Source organism: Myotis myotis, unplaced genomic scaffold (genome assembly GCF_014108235.1).
Source record: "Myotis myotis isolate mMyoMyo1 unplaced genomic scaffold, mMyoMyo1.p scaffold_m19_p_3, whole genome shotgun sequence".
NCBI lineage: Eukaryota > Metazoa > Chordata > Mammalia > Chiroptera > Vespertilionidae > Myotis > Myotis myotis.
Window position 1 is genome coordinate 39,184,380 of NW_023416335.1, and position 17,987 is coordinate 39,202,366.

A 17,987-nucleotide genomic window follows, 5' to 3' on the forward strand; every position below is an offset into this window, starting at 1 on the left:
CATAGTTTAACATACCTTTAGGGACAGAGAATAGATAATAAACATATGCTAACTCTACCAAAGCAGAATTGGAGCCTGAAGAAGGCAGGATGGCTAGAAGCAGAGCACTTTGTGACTCACTGGGAAAGCTGGAAAGAGCTCGCTGTATAAAGCATCTTTCATTAATTTCTACATTACGTATGTTGTTTGTGTGGCAGGAGGAGAAAAGATTGTGATTTGATTTAATGTTTCTAAAGAAGAAAAAAGCTGCAATGCTGGTTTTTGTTCTATGTGTTAGGGACTATTAGGAATCCCAGGTCAGACTAACAATATTTCAAGTGCTCAATAGCCACGTGAAAGCAGCTCCTCTCACCCTTGGCCACCTTTCAACTTACTGAAGACCTCTGTCTCTTCAAGTCTCCTCTTCTCTAAGTCAAATATTCCAACTTTTGTTAATACTAATGGCACATGCAGAAGACGTGGGCCCTGACTCTGCTATGTGTGGCCTCAGTCAAAACTGTTCACTTTGAAACACAGGTTCCACATTTGCAAAATGAAACATTTGAACCAGTGATTTCTAAGATTCTCTTGTGTTTGTAAAAGTTTTAAACAAAAATTCCTTTCCTTTCTTGTAGTCCTTTCTTCTTCATGAATGGACTTCATTCTGCATACATCTGTGTCACAGTATGATTTCTGGAACTGAACTCATTAATATGGGGTCATAGTGAGACATGCCTGAAACTCCACAAGTAAGATATAGTTCCATGAACTTATTAGGAAACACAGCCCATTTTCTGAGCATGTTGGGTTCAGCTCTGTTTAGCTCATTTTTGCTACAATATGTACAGTAAAGAAGAACAAATGGTACAATGCAGAATTGGAGATGGAGATGTCTGTCTCCATCATGAGTGTAAACTTAGAAGGTGGAGCCTAGATAATTTTCATTTTTTAATTTGGAAAGGCATCCAGCTCAGCCATGTGGCCATCTGTGTATTCTGAAGATGCTGGTTGAAGTGAGTGGATTATGTATGTTCCCATTTTTGGTAATTACATTGTATTTTTTCAAAGACTAATTCAATCTAGAAAAGTTAGAAGATGTTTTGGCTTGAGCCTCATAACTTTTGTAGCTTGATGGAAGTCACAATAAACTAGATAATATCTGTTAATTTTCAGATTTGTAACTTCTGTTTTTCTCCATATGTCTAAAAGGAGTAAGGATTTGATTCACACTAACAAGCTTCACAAGAAATTTATGAATAATGCAGAGTGCCAATCTGTAAATCACAGGAAGGGAAGTATCAGACAGGCAAGTCTCAGTGTCTACCATGTGCACAGCCTCTTTTGGAGGGACTTGCTCTGCTCACATTTATTAAGAAAAGGGGAGGCCAATGGGCATGGCATGATCCCATCCCTAGCATGGGAATTTGACCCAAGGACTCAATTTTATAGGCAGTCTTTCCCTCCCCTGATCCCAGCTTGGCTAATCAGTTTCTCTATTTTGAAAATTTGGATTTAAAGCATAGAGAAAATTTGCTAATTTGCTAAAACTCTAAGGTTATTATGGAAAAATGGGTGGGAGAAACTTTTGATGGGCTGTGTTCAAGCTGAAGTTAAGAGGAAATAGTAGAAACGACAAGTCAACAGGAGTTGAGTGATAAGAGAAAGGCTATACAGAGTAAATAGAAAGAACCAGAGTAAATAGAAAGAACCAATGGCCAGAGGGATTGGGGTAACAGATATGTAGAGAGTTATTTGGAAACAAGTAGAGGCCCCAAGAATCAGTGCATACCCCCAAACTGAGTGCCTGATGATAGAGGTGTGTGTTACATCTACTGTAAACACTCTACCAGCATGTACTTGGCAGAACTCCAATGTCAAATCTTGGTAAATTGCTAATACTTATGGTAACCAGATAAATGTGATGTCTGTTTTTTTTTCTCTCTCTCCTTCAGTCCTAGCTGTAAATTTAATATGTTCTGACTTTAAAAAAAATCATAATAATAAATATTATTATTACTTTCCCTAAGTAGCTTCTCTCTCATTCTCGACAACTATTCCAGTTCCTTGACCATTTGATGCTTTTTTCCATTCCAACAGACAGCCTCACCTCCATTGTTGGGAAAGAGAAGGCCAGCAGTACTCTATTCCTGAATCTTGTCATGTCCGGGACTATATTTTCCTCCTTCTGTTCAGTCCCTGAGATGCTGCTTCTCTTTCTGTTGAAAGCCACTGCCATCTACCTGTGCTTTGGTCCTAGCTTCCCTATGTCCTCTGTCTTGCTCTGAATGTTATCACCTTTTTTATATGCTTATATCTCTCTATTGTATTTTTCTCCTCAAACTGTAAGCATATTAACAGGAAACCCTAAAGTACCCGACCCCCTGCTCTATCAGCTGGCTTATGAAGATAATGTTTTAAAAAATTTTGGGTAGATACCCAGGAGGGGGGTTGCTGGGTCATCTGGTAACCCTATTCTTAATTTTTTGAGTTACTGCTATACTGTTTTCCAGTGTGGCTGTACCAGTCTACATTCCCACCAGCAGTGAATGAGTGTTCCCTTTTTTCCACAACCTCTCCAACACTTGTTATTGCTTGTCTTGTTAACAATAACCATTCTAACAGGTGTATGGTAGTATCTCACTGTAGTTTTGATTTGCATTCCCCTAATAGCTAGTGAAGTTGAGCATCTTTTCATATGTCTCTTGGCCATTTGTATGTCTTCCTGAGAGAAGTGTCTGTTTAGGCTCTCTGCCTCGCCCCTCCTTTTCCCATTGGATTGCTTGTTTGTTTGGTGTTGAGTTGTATGATTTTTTAATATATTTTTTATATTAAGCCCTCGTCAAAGCTGTTGTTTGCAAATATCTTCTCCCATTTGGATGGTTGCTTTTTTGTCGGAAACAACTGAAGTGCCCTTTGATAGCTGATTGGATAAAGATGTGACAATGGAATACTACTCAGCCATAAGAAAAGATAAAGTACTTCTATTTGCAACGACATGAATGGGTCTTGAGAATATCATGTTAAGTGAAATAAGTCAGACAGAAAAGGTCAAAACCATATGATTTCACTCATATGTGGGATATAAAACTGGAAGTAAAAATGAACAAACAAGACAAACAAGAACTCACAGACACAGACAACAGTATGGTGGTTACTAGAAGGAAGTGGATTTAGGGGGTAATAAAGGGTAAAGAGGGCCAAATATATGGTGACAGAAGAATATTTGACTTTGGGTAGTGGGCACACAATGCAATATACAGATGATATATCATAGAATTGTACAATTGAAACCTATAAATTTTATTAACCAATGTTGCCGGGGTTCAAGTCCCAGCATCAGGAAGGGTTCAGGAATCTGGAAAAGGGGCTGCACATAGATGACATAGAAGTTCAGAGACTAATAAAGAGTCCGGAGATGAGATATAATTTTGAAAGGCATTGGGGGTCAGAGGACCTTCAGCTAAAGGAACTGAAGAGTGTCTCCTTGTCTAGGACCCTTGCTTTTATTAACACAATTTGTCCTAAGGCAAGGTGGAGATGATACTTTTCAATGGGTAAGGTATCAAAGGGTACAGAGTCCATTGTCAGAATGGGGGAATAGCCTACGGCTGTTCAGGTGTTTGGCCAGTAGGAGGCAATAACATGTAGATTAAGATGCCCTTTAACTGTCTGGCAGCCACAATCAGTTTCCTATTCAGGTTTGGGGAAATGCCTTTATCCATTTCCAACAGGTGACTACATGTGTGACTCAACCCTGTTGAGTCCCCAAGTTTCATCAACCTTTTGATGAAACTCTTGAAATTATGACATGCTGGAATTTGTTCCCGGCACAATGTCATCCCAATAAATTTATTTTTTAAAAATGAAATAAAGATGTGCATGTATTTTCCCCATGCTCCTCAAACTTACTGCAATTCAACTTCTACTCTTCAACTTACCAATGAAATTGTATTCACTAAGGCTGACAAATAGCAATTTGGCTACAAAATCAAATAGACATATTTTGTTTTAAAAATCAGATTGCCCTATCTCATTGGGTACTTTTTACCACTCAATCCTTAAATTATCCAGGCTTTGGATATTATTCTTTTTTTCCCTTTAAATATCTCTATTTCTTTTTTGTTTGTGGAATTGGCTTCCTTTTTTCATAGTGCTTATGTATATTAAAATCATCTTTCTATGGATCTATTTTTTTTTATTAGATTGTGAGCAATTTCAAAATAGAGATGGTGTCTTTTATATTCCCAGTAACTGTTTTAGTCTTTTCTTTTTCTCTCTTGTGTGTGTGTGTGTGTGTGTGTGTGTGTGTGTGTGTGTGTGACAGAACTGCCCTATTGAATTATCCCTTGTTACAGTGGTAAATAATAAATATGTTGTCAGTTAGGATTACTTTTGATGGGTAGTAAAGACAGTGTCTAACACAAGTAAGGGATTTATTTTTCTCTTATGACAAAAGGACAGAGCCAAGCTCCAAGGAACCAGAGCCCCTCTTTCTTCTTCAACATTCTTATATGGTCTTCATTCTCATTGAGAGACGGCTGCCATAGTTACCTTCAGGCATTATGTCTTCATTCCAGGGAGGAAGAAGGGGTATGAGGTTGAAGCACGAGGAGGCAAAGCCTTCTTCTTGTGAGGCTGTATCTTTGTATCCTGGAAGCCTTCAGGGATTTCAGCCTACATCTTATTTAGCCACCTGTAGCAGCAAGGAAGTTGGAATCAAAATATTGTAGCAGGGCAAAAGGCTATTGCTGCACTGAATACCAATGGAGTTCAGCTAGGAAGGAATTGGGGGGATGCATAGTAGTAAGACAATTAGCAACTTCCTTTTTTCATAATTTCTTATTAGTGACCCTAAACTTCTATTACTTCTAAGTTACTTCATGATGAGCAAGTCACAACTGATTACTTCCATTTATCTTATTTAATTCAATTTTAGATTGTTTTATTTCTGATCAGACCTTAGAACATGTGCTGGCCTCAACACATTTGGCATAGACCTCTGAAGTAAGCTTTCAGGGAAGATGTCCATACATAGCTAATCTCCTCTATATTAGGCTGATTCTTACACATTTCAAAGTCTAGAGCTATGTTTTCTGACCCTGTCCCTAGATGATGGAGAGTATGTCTTATTTGAGACTCACTTTACTTTTCCCAAAGTAGCTCCTTTCTATCCCATTCTCAGCAATTTCCCAATCCCTTGACTAACTGCCACCTTTTTTTTTTTTAAATCTTAGAAGATAACCTCATCTTTGTTGAGAAAATAAAGGCAGTTAGTACTTTATTCCTGTCTATCTTTTTGATAGAATAATATATTCTCAACAGCTATATAATAAGTTAAATGTATACATATTTTGACATTATAAAACTCAATAATTTATAATATACACATATCACATATACTACAATATGCAATTATTATTGTTATATAATCATGTGACTAAGGTATATGACCTGTCTACTTTGTTATACTATATTCTTTTGAAATGTTACTCTTTTTTTCCAGTTGTTCTTTTTTTTAATATAAATCTTTATTGTTGAAAGTATTACATATGTCCCATTTTTCCCCCCATTAACCCCCTCCAACCTGCCCCTATCCCCACCCCAGGCCTTCTCCACCCGATTGTCTGTGTCCATGGGCTATGCATACATGCATACAAGGTCTTTGGTTGATTACCTCCCACTCACCCACTCTCCCCGCCTTTCCTCTGAGATTCCACACTCTGTTCCATGCTTCCATGTCTCTGGATCTATTCCTTTCATCAGTTTATTTTTTTAATTAGATTCTAATATGAGTGAGATCATGTGATACTTGTCGTGGAAATTCTTTTTTACTGCTGCATAGTATCCCATGGTATAAATGTTCCACAGCTTTTTCATCCACTAATCTACTGATGGGCACTTCGGCTATTTCCAAATCTTATCTTAGCTATTGTAAATTGTGCTGCTATGAACATAGGGGTGCACACATTCTTTCTAATTGGTGTTTCAGGTTTCTTAGGATATATTCCTAGAAGTGGGATCACTGGGTCAAATGGCAATTCCATATTTAAGTTTTTGAGGAAACTCCATTGAAACGTTATTCTTTATATGATGTTTAATATATAGTGAACTGTGTAAAGCACTGTTTCCCTAGGGCAAGAGAGAGGGGCGGGAAAGAAGCTGGGGGGAGAAGTCTAGCTATTCAGACAATAGGAAATATACACCAAATGTAAAATGAAGAGACAGTGATTAACATTCTAAAAGCAATAATAGCCCAGTAAATTGCTTGGTGAATATTTTCATTTTGTCTCCTGAATAAACATCAAATCCACCAGATGGGGCTCTAGTATTCCTTTGGTTTTGTGGCTGAAAACTTTAAGAGAATTTGCCTGAAATAGGAATATGCCTTAAGAAGCAAACAAACATGATCATTGTTTAATATCCTTTAATACTACAAGGTGGTTTATATAGAAAGTGGCCAATTTGCTGAAAATTGAGGCATCCAAAAAATTATTCAATTAAATCAGTTCAACTAGTTTTGAACTGAATTCTTTTATGAGCTTTTATTTTTTATTTTTTATTTTTTATTTTTAAAGAAAACAAAGACACACCAATACACAAATGAGTGCTGGTTGCTATAGTTCTGTTCTGTCTTTGGAGTTACTGACATATCTTAAAATGAGAATTGTTAAAAATTATGTTATATCATTGTGAAATTTATCATAGCTGCAATATACTTAGCCTTATCTAGCTATGTGTTTTGATAGGTTATGCTTTGAGTGTTGAAATTTGAGGTTTTTGTTTTTTTATTTTTCTCAGAGCAGGGATGTGGGTTCTACAAAGAAAATGTTTTGCTGTTGTTTTCCTGAGGTTTAGATTCCTGAGCCTCTTCTTGGCCTTCTTTCTCCATGACTCATAAGTTTAGCTCGACCTGGAAAGAATGCCAACTTGGGAAGATAGATCTGTATTTTGATTTACAGTTTGGGTAGATCAAAACCATAGACTGGAGGCTGAGACCCAGGTTAAACATAATGTCATCCAGTGGAACCGTCTTGAGTTAGGACCAGGAGCCGTAGCTCAATGTCCCAGGCCAGCCAGTCACGAAGCACCAGCACCATCATGAACAAAGATAATTGCTGACACTCACCAAACGTTTCTACATGCTGTCTATTTTTCCTCTCACTGACCACCTGGGCCTGACGGAGGCCTCCTTTGGTGAGGACAGTTCTCCGGAGAAGGTAGCAGCTGACACAGCAGCTGGGGACCAGGGCACAGCCTGTCCTTCTCTGTGCCTAGGGTCACCCGGCTGCACAGCTCCTGGAGCGAGACCTGGAGCTGTGCAACACCGCAGCCCTATTAATACTAACTAATCTTTCCAAAGAGGAAATGTGTTCTAATGGTAACAATTAGTCAACTTTTAGTTCTAGTATTTGAATTCGAGGAAAACTGTAAGTACACAAACAGTCTAAATTGGCCCCTGTGGAACTAATGCCCCCCCCCCCCCCTTTTTCACATTTGTATCTAAAACATTAAAATAATTGTTTTAAAAATCAGATGTTTTTGTCATATCTGGTGCCATGGTCGACAATGAGAAAGATTTCTGAGGAGACAGAAAGGAATAAGAACCTGTCCCCCTTCGCTTTTGGAGTGGGGCTGGCTCAAACAACTGCTGGTGAGACACCTGCCCTGAAGGTAAAAATCAGTTCCGAAGAAATGATAGAAACTAGTGTCAAGTGCCCCTTAGGGGCTGGGAGGCTCTGGGAGAAATGCCTTTCAGGGATTCTCTCTTCTGTGTCCACCATTAGAGAAAGCAGGCAGCATCATCAAACTCAGTTTACAGGTGAGAACATGGCAGTGACAATGGACAGGTATTCAGCACTGCAGAGCCTGTTTTGGAAAATGAGAGATTCCTCGTAGGAAATGAGAAAGTTGGGAGCAGACGGCACTCAGAGATCTGCCAGGTAGGCAGACAACCCCAGGGAACTCTATCAAGGTGGCGAGAGAGAGAAAGGAATTGCATTCAGTGAACACTTACTATGTACCAGACTCTGACACACGTAGAGACAGCTCGTGGGTAGTGAGAAGGCTCTGGGATCTGATCCCTGGAGATCACACCCTGATTCTGTCATTACTCGGGCTGACAGTTCTGAGCAGGCTATGGAATCCTCTCTAAAGCTCAAACTTCAGTTTCTAAGCTTTAAGATGGAAACAATTGTCCCTATTTCACGGAGCATTTCAAAGGATTAATTGGGATGACTTGCATAAGGTGCTTATTTTACAGGTGGAAGGAAACCATTTCCCCAAGTCACAGAGCTAGTGAGAGAGGTGCAGAAGGAATTCTGACACAGGTCTCTGATTCCAAAGCCCTGGCTTTTGTGGTTGCAGTGCCTAGTAGAGATGAACCAGAGATGAGACTAGGTAGAAGGGCTAGGCTATGTGTCACCTTTCTGGTATCACCTCCCACTGTTCTCCTCCCCTTATTAACTTCTTGAACTACCAGGCTGGCTCCACCCCAATGGGAATTCCATTGCCCCAGCTACCACTTAACTCCCCCCTCACTCCCTTCAAGTGTTTGCTGAAATTTCACTTTCTCCTTGAGGCTTCTTCTCACCACCTGACCACCAGAGGAATTGTTAAAGAACAGAGAGTTCATCCGCCTGGTGCTAACAGTAGACACCGAGAATTGCAGTGGAGAGAGATTAGCTATTTTTATTATGAATGTGTGTAGGTTACAGATCCTATAGGGCAAAGTCACAAGACACTGGGTCGTGCTGGGAGCTGATTGGTCTGAGGTGCGTTAATGGTAATGAATCATTTCTTCAGGTCTTGAGGACAGTTCTGAGCTTTTCCTCAGTGTCCTTTCTGTCCAGTCTCATGGGACAGTAGCCAAGGGGTTGCTTCACCTTAGGGCTCAGGGCCTGAAACATAACTTAGGCCAATGTATTATCTTTAGCCTGCCAGAGGTTTAGAACATGTGGCAATTCTTCTGGTGCAGGCTACTGCCTTCTGTTGCATTGGGGGAAGTCTAGGGCTCTGAGTAGTAAAAATAGGTAGATAGATAGACAGATATAGAGATAGATAATAGATATATATATAAAGGGATATGAGGACTCACAATATACTCAAATAAGGAATTTCCAATATACTTTTTTCTTTTCTTTTTAAAAGCTCCACCAAGGCAAGGATCCTTGTTTGTTTGCCCCCTCCATTGATTATATTCCACGTGCTTAGAATGGTGCCTGAGACTCAATAACCATTTAATAAATATCTGAAAAATAAATGTAAGATGAAAGAGTAAATGGAGGAAGGGCTGAAGGAAGGTAAGAGAAAGATAAGCCCTAAAAGTAGAAAGATTTTTGAATACTGAGTTTTAAGCTTAAAGGTGTTAGGATAATATAAAGCACAGTAACTTAAACTGCAGAACAAGGTCAGATTTGACCACAGGCAAGCTTGAATTTCTGCTGAGTTGCATAACATTAAACTAGAACTTCTTACACCCTGAATGAGAGTCAGGGCTAACCCTAGGTTTCAAACATTGGCCTGCATCTTTTCATTTATCCAATCAGTCAACAAATATTTATCGATACTGCTGTGCTCCAGCACTGGGCTGAGTAAATAAAGATGAATACTGGAGCTCACAGGTTACTGGAAGAAATAGATAATAATAGGTCATTAGTTTATTTTATTTATTATTGTTGTTATTATTATTTAACTAGAGGCCCAGTGCATGAATTTGTGCATGGGTGGGGCCAAGCCTGTCGGGAGGAGGAGATGGTAGGAGGTTGGCTGGCCACCCCTCCTCAATTGGGGCCCGATTAGGGCCGGGCCAGCTGTGGGGAGGGGCTGGCAGGCAATTGGCTGGCAGGCCCTACTCCTGATTGGGGTGGGGGGGTGGTCTATTGTGGGTGGGGCTGTCTGTGGGGAGGGGCTGTGAGTGGTGGGCTGGCTGGCCCCACCCCTGAATGGGTTAGGGGGTACCAATGGGGGGGGGGGCAGGGGCCTGGGGGAGGGGCTGCATGTGGCTGGCCCCGCCCCCTATTGGGGCGGGGGAGTGATCAGAGGAGGGGCTGGCTAGGGGAAGGAGCAGCAAGAGGTTGGCCTGCCGGCCTCACCCCCCCAATCAGGCCGTTTTGTTGGCTGCAGTGGACGTCATAGTGACCAGTTGTTCTGGTTGTTATGGCGTTATGGTTGCTGGCTTTTTATATATATAGATATATTGTTATTGACTTCAGAAAGGAAGGGAGAGGGAGAGAGAAGTAGAAACATCAATGATGAGAGAGAATCATCAATTGGCTGTCTCCTGCATGCCCCCTACTGGGGATTGAGTCCGCAATTTCCGGCATGTGTCCTGACTGGGAATCAAACTGTGACCTCCTGGTTCATAGGTTGGCACTCAACCACTGAGCCATGCCAGCTGGGCTACAGGTCATTATTTTAAAAAATTAATAAACTTGAGTGTGGTGACAACTTGCACAAGGATTGGAGGTGTCCTATGACCACCAGCTTACTGAGGCAGGCAGATGGATCAGGCAGACAAAAAGTTGGTGCTCTGAGGAGGCCAAAAATGTGGCTTTCTTTCACATTGATAGTCTTTAAATGTTTTCTCAACTGTGTTTCAGTGAAGCCCCAGAGAAACAGTTTTTGTCTTAATGAAGTTGTACACAAAATCAGATTGATATACCAATTGACCTCTATTGGCTGTGGAGGAAAATGTTTCAAACCTTTTCAGTAAGTTTATCAAGTTGGCACCATTTGTCCTTTTTTCCAGAGTTGTGTCGGTAGGCTGTATTGGTTAGGCCTTGGGTAACAACCTGCTGATCCCCCTTAGTTGGAATCTTTCCATATTTGTGAAGTTATACATTATTTGTCTTTCTGTGACTACCTTATTTCACTTAGCATAATGTCCTCAAGTTTCATTCATGTTGTAGCATACAAAGCATTTCCTTCCTTTGTAAGGCTTCATCATATGTATGTACCAGATTTTATTTCTATATTCATCTGTTGGTGGACTTGGGTGATGTGTACCTCTTGGCTATTGTGAACAGTGCTGCAATGAACATGAGTATACAAATGCTTCTTCAAGACCCTGCTTTCAATTCCTTTGGGCATATACCCAGAAGTGGGATTTCTGGACCATATAGTAATTATATTTTTAATTTTTTTTTTTGAGAAACTGCCATACTGTTTTCCACTGTGTTTACATCATTTTACATTCCTACCAATGCTGCATAGGGGGTCCAATTTCTCCTCATCCTCTCCAACATTTATTTTCTTTTTTTTCAGTAGTAGTTTTTAAGTTTGTGTCAGTTTTAGAAATCATGCTGATAAGAGTTATTAATGTGAGACATAGAATTATAAAAAGAGTGTGAATGTTTATATAAACTTATTTTAGAAATATAAATGTAAAAAATATATTTATATAAACTGTGGTAAATAACAGGATGTGTGTTAAAGCAAACCTGGCATGGGTGGCCATAGTGAGCATATTTTCAACATCATCAACTTATGTGAATTGAGTTCTTGTTTGTAAGATAAACTATTATGTTGCATTGTAATCATAACAAATTTAAAAATTATACAAAAATCCCATGTACATGTAAAAGACATTAAATCAATTCAGAATTATATCAAGTAAAAAACAAAAGTCTTCAAGACTTTTAGGAATAAGCAATATACTTATTCCTGTCTCCTGCCACCCTTTCAAATCTTCACTTTCTGATAGTAGCCAATGAACAAAACTTTGCTATATCCTTTTAGATATCGCCTATGTATATATCTGTAACTATATTTCTACTTTGCAGTTAGATTTTACTTATAAATATTGTTCATGAAGAATTTTATTTACTTATTTAGAATATTTTCCCAACTTTACTGATATATAATTGATATATAGCATTGTGTAAGTTTAAAGTATATAATGTAGTGATTTTGTATATGTTCATATTGTGAAATGATTACCATGCAAAACAAATTAACACATCCATCACCTCACATACTTACCATTCTGTGCATGTGTGTGTGTAAGAAGCAAATTTCAAGTATACATATACACTATTGCTAACTATAGACACAATACTACACATTATATCCCCAGAACTTGGTCATCTTACAACTGGAAGTTTGTGCCTTTGATAAGCATCTCCACATTTCCTCCATCTCTCAGCCCTGGCAACCATCATTCTACTCTTTGTTTCTATGAGTTTGGTTTTTTTAGATTCCACATATCAGTGTGTGGGAGCAAGCTCCTCCTTGATCCTGCTCGACTATGCCAACTGAGGGAGCACAGGTCCCCAGATGCGGGGTATTAGACGGAGAAGACATGAGAAGTCATAGGCATAGAAGACAGACTTTATTGTAGACCAAGTAGCCGTTGCTAACAAGGAGCCATCAGACAAAACAGTTCTTCAAAGGAGCCCCACAAAGCAGCCACACGAAGCAGCCACACAAAAGCAGCCCCGAGTAGACTGGCCAGTAACACATCTTTATACCAACTCAGACAAAAGAGGCTTCTTGCTAAATAGTGACGTCAGTATTTGGGTTATAGAAAGGTATGCCTGCGCAGGGTGTACAGTAAAACTGCTGTGTCATTGCCTTTGCACACATGTATGGCAAATTGGCCTTGAACATCCGGCGTACTCTGATTAGGGTTCCCACAAAGTGAGATCATTAAATATTTGTCTTTTTCTGTCTGATTTATTCATTAAGTATTTTTAAATGTGGGAAAATTACTTCTGCAACAATCTGCTTACATAACATCAAATGTGGTAGACGGAGAAAGAATTAAGAAAAATTAAATAAGTTTTTTTAACCTCCCTTCCAAAAAATTTTTAAAAATGTGAATATTTTATTCAAGTGAAATGACTTTTGATAACCACAATAGTTATCTATGCTCTGTCTGACTAGAAATTATTGTTGCCAATGTGATTATTCATGTTAGCATTTGACCTTATATGATGGCTGAAATCTAGCACAGGGATCAGTCCTGCCTGGAGAAGTCATGAGTCATGGCTGCTTGCCCTTGATAATCCAGCCCAGCCAAGCAGAATGGCCCTCTAAGAGTCAGTTCTAGCATCTTTTTATTATGTGAAGTAGTTAGGATAGGTTCTTTCCTGGCCAAGGGTTCAGTTCTTATTTTAGCGAGTATAATGGTTAAGGGTTTATAAGTTTTAATATAAAAAAGAGATATGGGTTCAAGTCCTGGCTCTCTTTAATCTCTTTGGATCACATATTCATTCATTCATTCATTCATTCATTCATTCAAGTGCCTGCTACCAGACACCATTTTTTTAAAGCCATAAAGCACCATTTGAGTGTTAATCTTTATGTTTCATTATTGCTTTGTTGGTGGCTGCTGCTTCCTGGTACAGCACAAAAATAATATTCCCCATATACCCTTGATTCATCTCTTGGTTTAGCAATGCCTTAGCCTCATCACACTGTGACTAAACCAACATCTGCTTTAGTTGACTATGGTAAAAATAATTGTATTACAATTTGGTTTTCTGGTATTATTAGAAATTGATCATAAAACATCAGATTTGGGACATATAGAATTCTATGAATTCTATAACATTTAACTGGGTTTTTAAAGAAATATGTAGTAAGATAATAACAAATAAAATGCATTTTTATAGGAACAATTGATTGAGTCTCCCTGATTATTTAAATCAGACTTACTGCAAAACCCCCCACAAAAACCATGATAATTCCTTGATTAAAAAAAAAGTAAAATGTAATACTCAAATACAAAACATTGTGAAGAATTGTAGTAAAGAATCTGACTCTATTTCTTGATATTTGACTGCTGGTAGCTTGTAAGCCTCACCCTCCTTCTTCCCCTTGTGCCTCATATCCAGGAAGGCTGATAACAAAGCCAGGATACTCCCTTCTTTGGTGTCGATGGGAGGGTCAAATCAGTATGGGGTTACCCTCACCCAGCCCCACCTCCTTACCACAATGAAACCCAGTTTCCAGCCCGGGGCGGCTGGTGTAATTCAGTGGTTGAGCATCGAGCTATGAACCAGGAGGTCACAATTCAATTCCTGGTCAGGGCACAGTCTGGGTTGTAGGCTTGATCCCTAGTAGGGGACATGCAGAAGGCAGCCGATCAATGATTCTCTGTCCAATGATTCTTTCTCTCCCTCTCTCTTCCTCTCTGAAATCAATAAAAATATATTTAAAAGCAAGTAAACAAACAAACAACCAGCCTCCTTGCCCTGCTCTCTCAGGCATGTTTGGACCAGCTTGGGAGTCTGAATCTGCTCTCCCCAGAAAGCCTCATAATGTGAGTAATAAACCCTTTTATACTCTATTAGGGTGTGTGTGTGTGTGTGTGTGTGTGTGTGGCATCAGCAGTCTTAACATTGAACCACATTTTGAGTGAGAGTCCATCTGATTCTACAGAGTGGCCTCAGCAAAAATAGCTTTCTAGAAAACTTCAGATAACCCCCCTCCCACTGTTTACAGCTTCTAAACTGCATAAATATTTTGCTAAGTTGGTTTATTTACAACAACCTAGCGGAACAATGATCATCAGCAACATCCAGGTTGTCTGTCAGCACTTGCCTTCCCAGCACCTCCCAGTTCTGAACCAGCCCTGCACTTCCAGGGATCAGGATTGAGATATGTCCCAGTACCCACTGTGTGGTTAAGCCATTGACACATGTCTATCTATTGAGGCCCAGCATTCCCTTTAGTTCTGTTGAGACAATCCAATCCATACAGTGCCTCAATTTCTCTCCTGACCTAGGAGTCTTGACCTAAACCCCACTTCTATTGAAGAAGGGGTCTTTAATATTTTCCCTGGCTGTGTTCTGTTCTCTATTGTTCCAACCACTAACTGCAGTTGAAACTGAAGAAAACATTCTCCTTATTTCATGGAGGTAAAACTGAGGCCCAGAGAGGAGAAAGCAGCTTGTTCAAGGACTCTTAGCCTTCAGTAGCCTCGTTGGAATTTGAACCCTTAGCTCCTTGGCCATTTTCCCTTTCATTATATAAGCACTTAACTTTTCATTAGAATCACTTGAAAAATGGCTTATCCGATTTTAGGCAAATGGAAAGGATTAGGCATACCTTACTACTTCTCAAATTTGAACAAATGTATAATAAAATTTTTAAGATTAAAATTTTTGACTTAAATAATTTTTATATTGTTTTACCTAAATGCATATAAGCACACAACTAAGATAAAAATTATGTTTAGAGCTCTTGTAAAATGACTCAGTTTTAAAAACTAAGTTGATAACACTAGTTGGATGTGAAATATGCTGTTATTCCTTGAGTTTAACTAAAACTAAACTGCTACCCACAATCTAAATATGGTAATAAGTTTGCTGAGCCTATACCCCCATAGGCTGTGTGGTTAGTCAATTTCCCACCACTTTTTATTATATTTAAACTGTGGCAAACCTTCATTTGTATATAGCTCATTTTAGCATTAATTTGTTCTCAGTGATAATGCTCCACTTATGGATTAATCTCACTTCTTTATTCATTAGCCTCAATGGTTCTAATGTCTCCAACATACAATAAACATAAATTCAAACATGAGCAATGAAATCTGGGGAGATAATTAGTTATAAGGCGATTACCCAGAGGTTATATTTATATTAATACTATGGGCCTGGTGCACAAATTCATGCATGGATGGGGTCCCAAGGGGGTGGGGGTGGGCAGGGACACAGTTGGCCCTCTGGGTGGGCAGTGGGATGCCCTTGCTGGCCTGGGATCTGGATCCGTCTGTTGACGTTCACACTGGTTGTTGGGAGCCACCTGGTAGCCGCTTTTATATCCTTTCTTCCTTGCGGAGCATCTAGGGAGGAGAAGTGGCTGCTGTGCCAGGGGCCAACTTCTAGGAGGCTGGTGGTGCTGTTGGGATTGTGCAGGTTGTGCTGGTCCCTCGGTGCCTGGCCTCTTCTCCAGAGATTGGATCTGCAGGACTACTGATGGAGTGGCTGCTGCTGGTCGGTGGGCCACTGGGACAGGTCTGCCAGCTGAGCAGCGCTCCCACTGTGGGAGCGCACTGACCACCAGGGGGCAGCTCCTGTGTTGAGCATCTGCCCCCTGGTGGTCAGTGTGCGTATTAGCGATCGGTTGTTCTGGTCATTCGGTTGTTTAGTATATATATACTAAAAAAAAACCAGAGAACTTGCAGCTCCCTGAAAATATGCCCACAAACCCTTGGGTGTGACACCTCACACTGAAATTAGAAGAGACATTGCATAATGCATTATTTTTTAGTCCTGGTAGTATGTTCTAGGCATGATCTTGTTATCAAGAGTTACCTTGATTTAAAACAAAACAAGGGCCATTAACATTTGTTCAATTGTCAACGACAATGTCCTAATTGCAGAGCTGGCTAAAGAATGTCCAGAGAACTTGGGCATCAGTTTGCCTTTCCTTGTGTGATCCAGAGGAAAGGTAGGTGCTGAGGAAAGGGCGGACGTTAGAGCAGAGGCTGGGTCTCCTGGAAAGCACAATGGCAGGCTCCTTGCTTTGACCTTGCTGGGAAACTGATTAGGGAGTAAGGCAGGACTAAAACCAGAGGCTGTGTGTGACCTGGGCTTCAGGCGCAAGGAGCTGCAGTTAATAAGAAAGAAAATGCTATCTTTTGGACTAACCTAAGAGTGTCTGCCTGAACAGTCTCACAAAACTTATTTCACGTAAGCGTATTTTTGGTTTCAAAACCTCAGACTGCGGCAGCCCTATTTCATGAGACTGCCCAGCAGCGTTCCACATCGGGCCACATGTCAAGAGCGGAGTTTGTGACTAACCCTCTCCATGTCGCCCTTCTTTTCGCAGGCTTTCCACTTCTCTGAGCCAGTGGGAGGAAGCAGGAACACACTGTTCCAGTTTCACTGTAACTTAAACAGAGAGAAAAGAGGCAAATGAGGGGTTTAGGCTGAATTAATTAAACCCAACACATTTCAGTGGAAAATTTAAAGGTGTGAATATTTGAGAAGTTTAGATGAACATTATATATTAACATGCTAACTCCACCTGTTGAAATATTTGTTTTTCTTTTAAACTCATCTCCAAAGCTACTTTTTCCTGAAGATTTTCTAGATTCCCATCAGATGGGATTCACCACCTTTAGGCCCCATGACCATTTATGGGGGCACCTCACTTAAATCACTACTTTTTCCAGGGCTCTACATTTCTTTCAAGACAAGTTTATCCTTAGAGTTCTTTGTGGATGATATGAACTCATTGGAACTGGTTAGGTCACAGAAAAGCCAAATAACAATGAAACATTTACAATATAACGGTTTCAGCCAGGATGACTTTCATTTTGTTGTTTTGTGTGTTTTTTTTTTTAAGATTTTTTAAATTGATTTTTAGTGTGAGGAAGAGGATGAGGGAGAGAAATATCAACGTGAGTGGGAAACACTGATTGGCTGCCTCCTGCATGCCCCCTACCAGGGATCAAGCCCGAAACCTGGACATATGCCCTGACGGGGAGATTGAACCGGCAACCTTTTGGTGCATGGGAAGATGCCCAACTAACTGAGCCACACTGGCCAGGGAGACTGTTTTTTTTTAGTGAGGTTCAAAAGTAAATCATCCCAGATAGTGGTGGGCTCATAGAGGAGGCAAAAGAGGGAATGGAGAGCTTTAGTCTCGGCCTCATCTTCAAGATGGCATCCAGGCAGCTGTCGCCAAGAATAATCAAAATCCTGCTAAGGAAGCTGAAAGCAAGTGCTTTGATTTGGGGGGAGGGGTAAGTGTGCGCTGGTAAGTGGTGGACCCTCATCTCCTCTCTTTCATCACTGAGGTGTTTAACTGAGGACTCCCTTGGCCTGACCAGGTACACTCCTGGCTTGGATCCTCTCTTGGCAGTAGCTTCTCTCCTGGGAACAGTGGTTGGTAGTGGGGCTCCCAGCAGAAAAGTCTCTGAGAGGAAAGGCACATGGCAGGAGAGTGACAATCCTGGTGTGTAATCACTTAAGGCAGTGGTTCTCAACCTTCCTAATGCCGCGGCCCTTTAATACAGTTCCTCATGTTGTGGTGACCTCCAATTTCATTGTTAC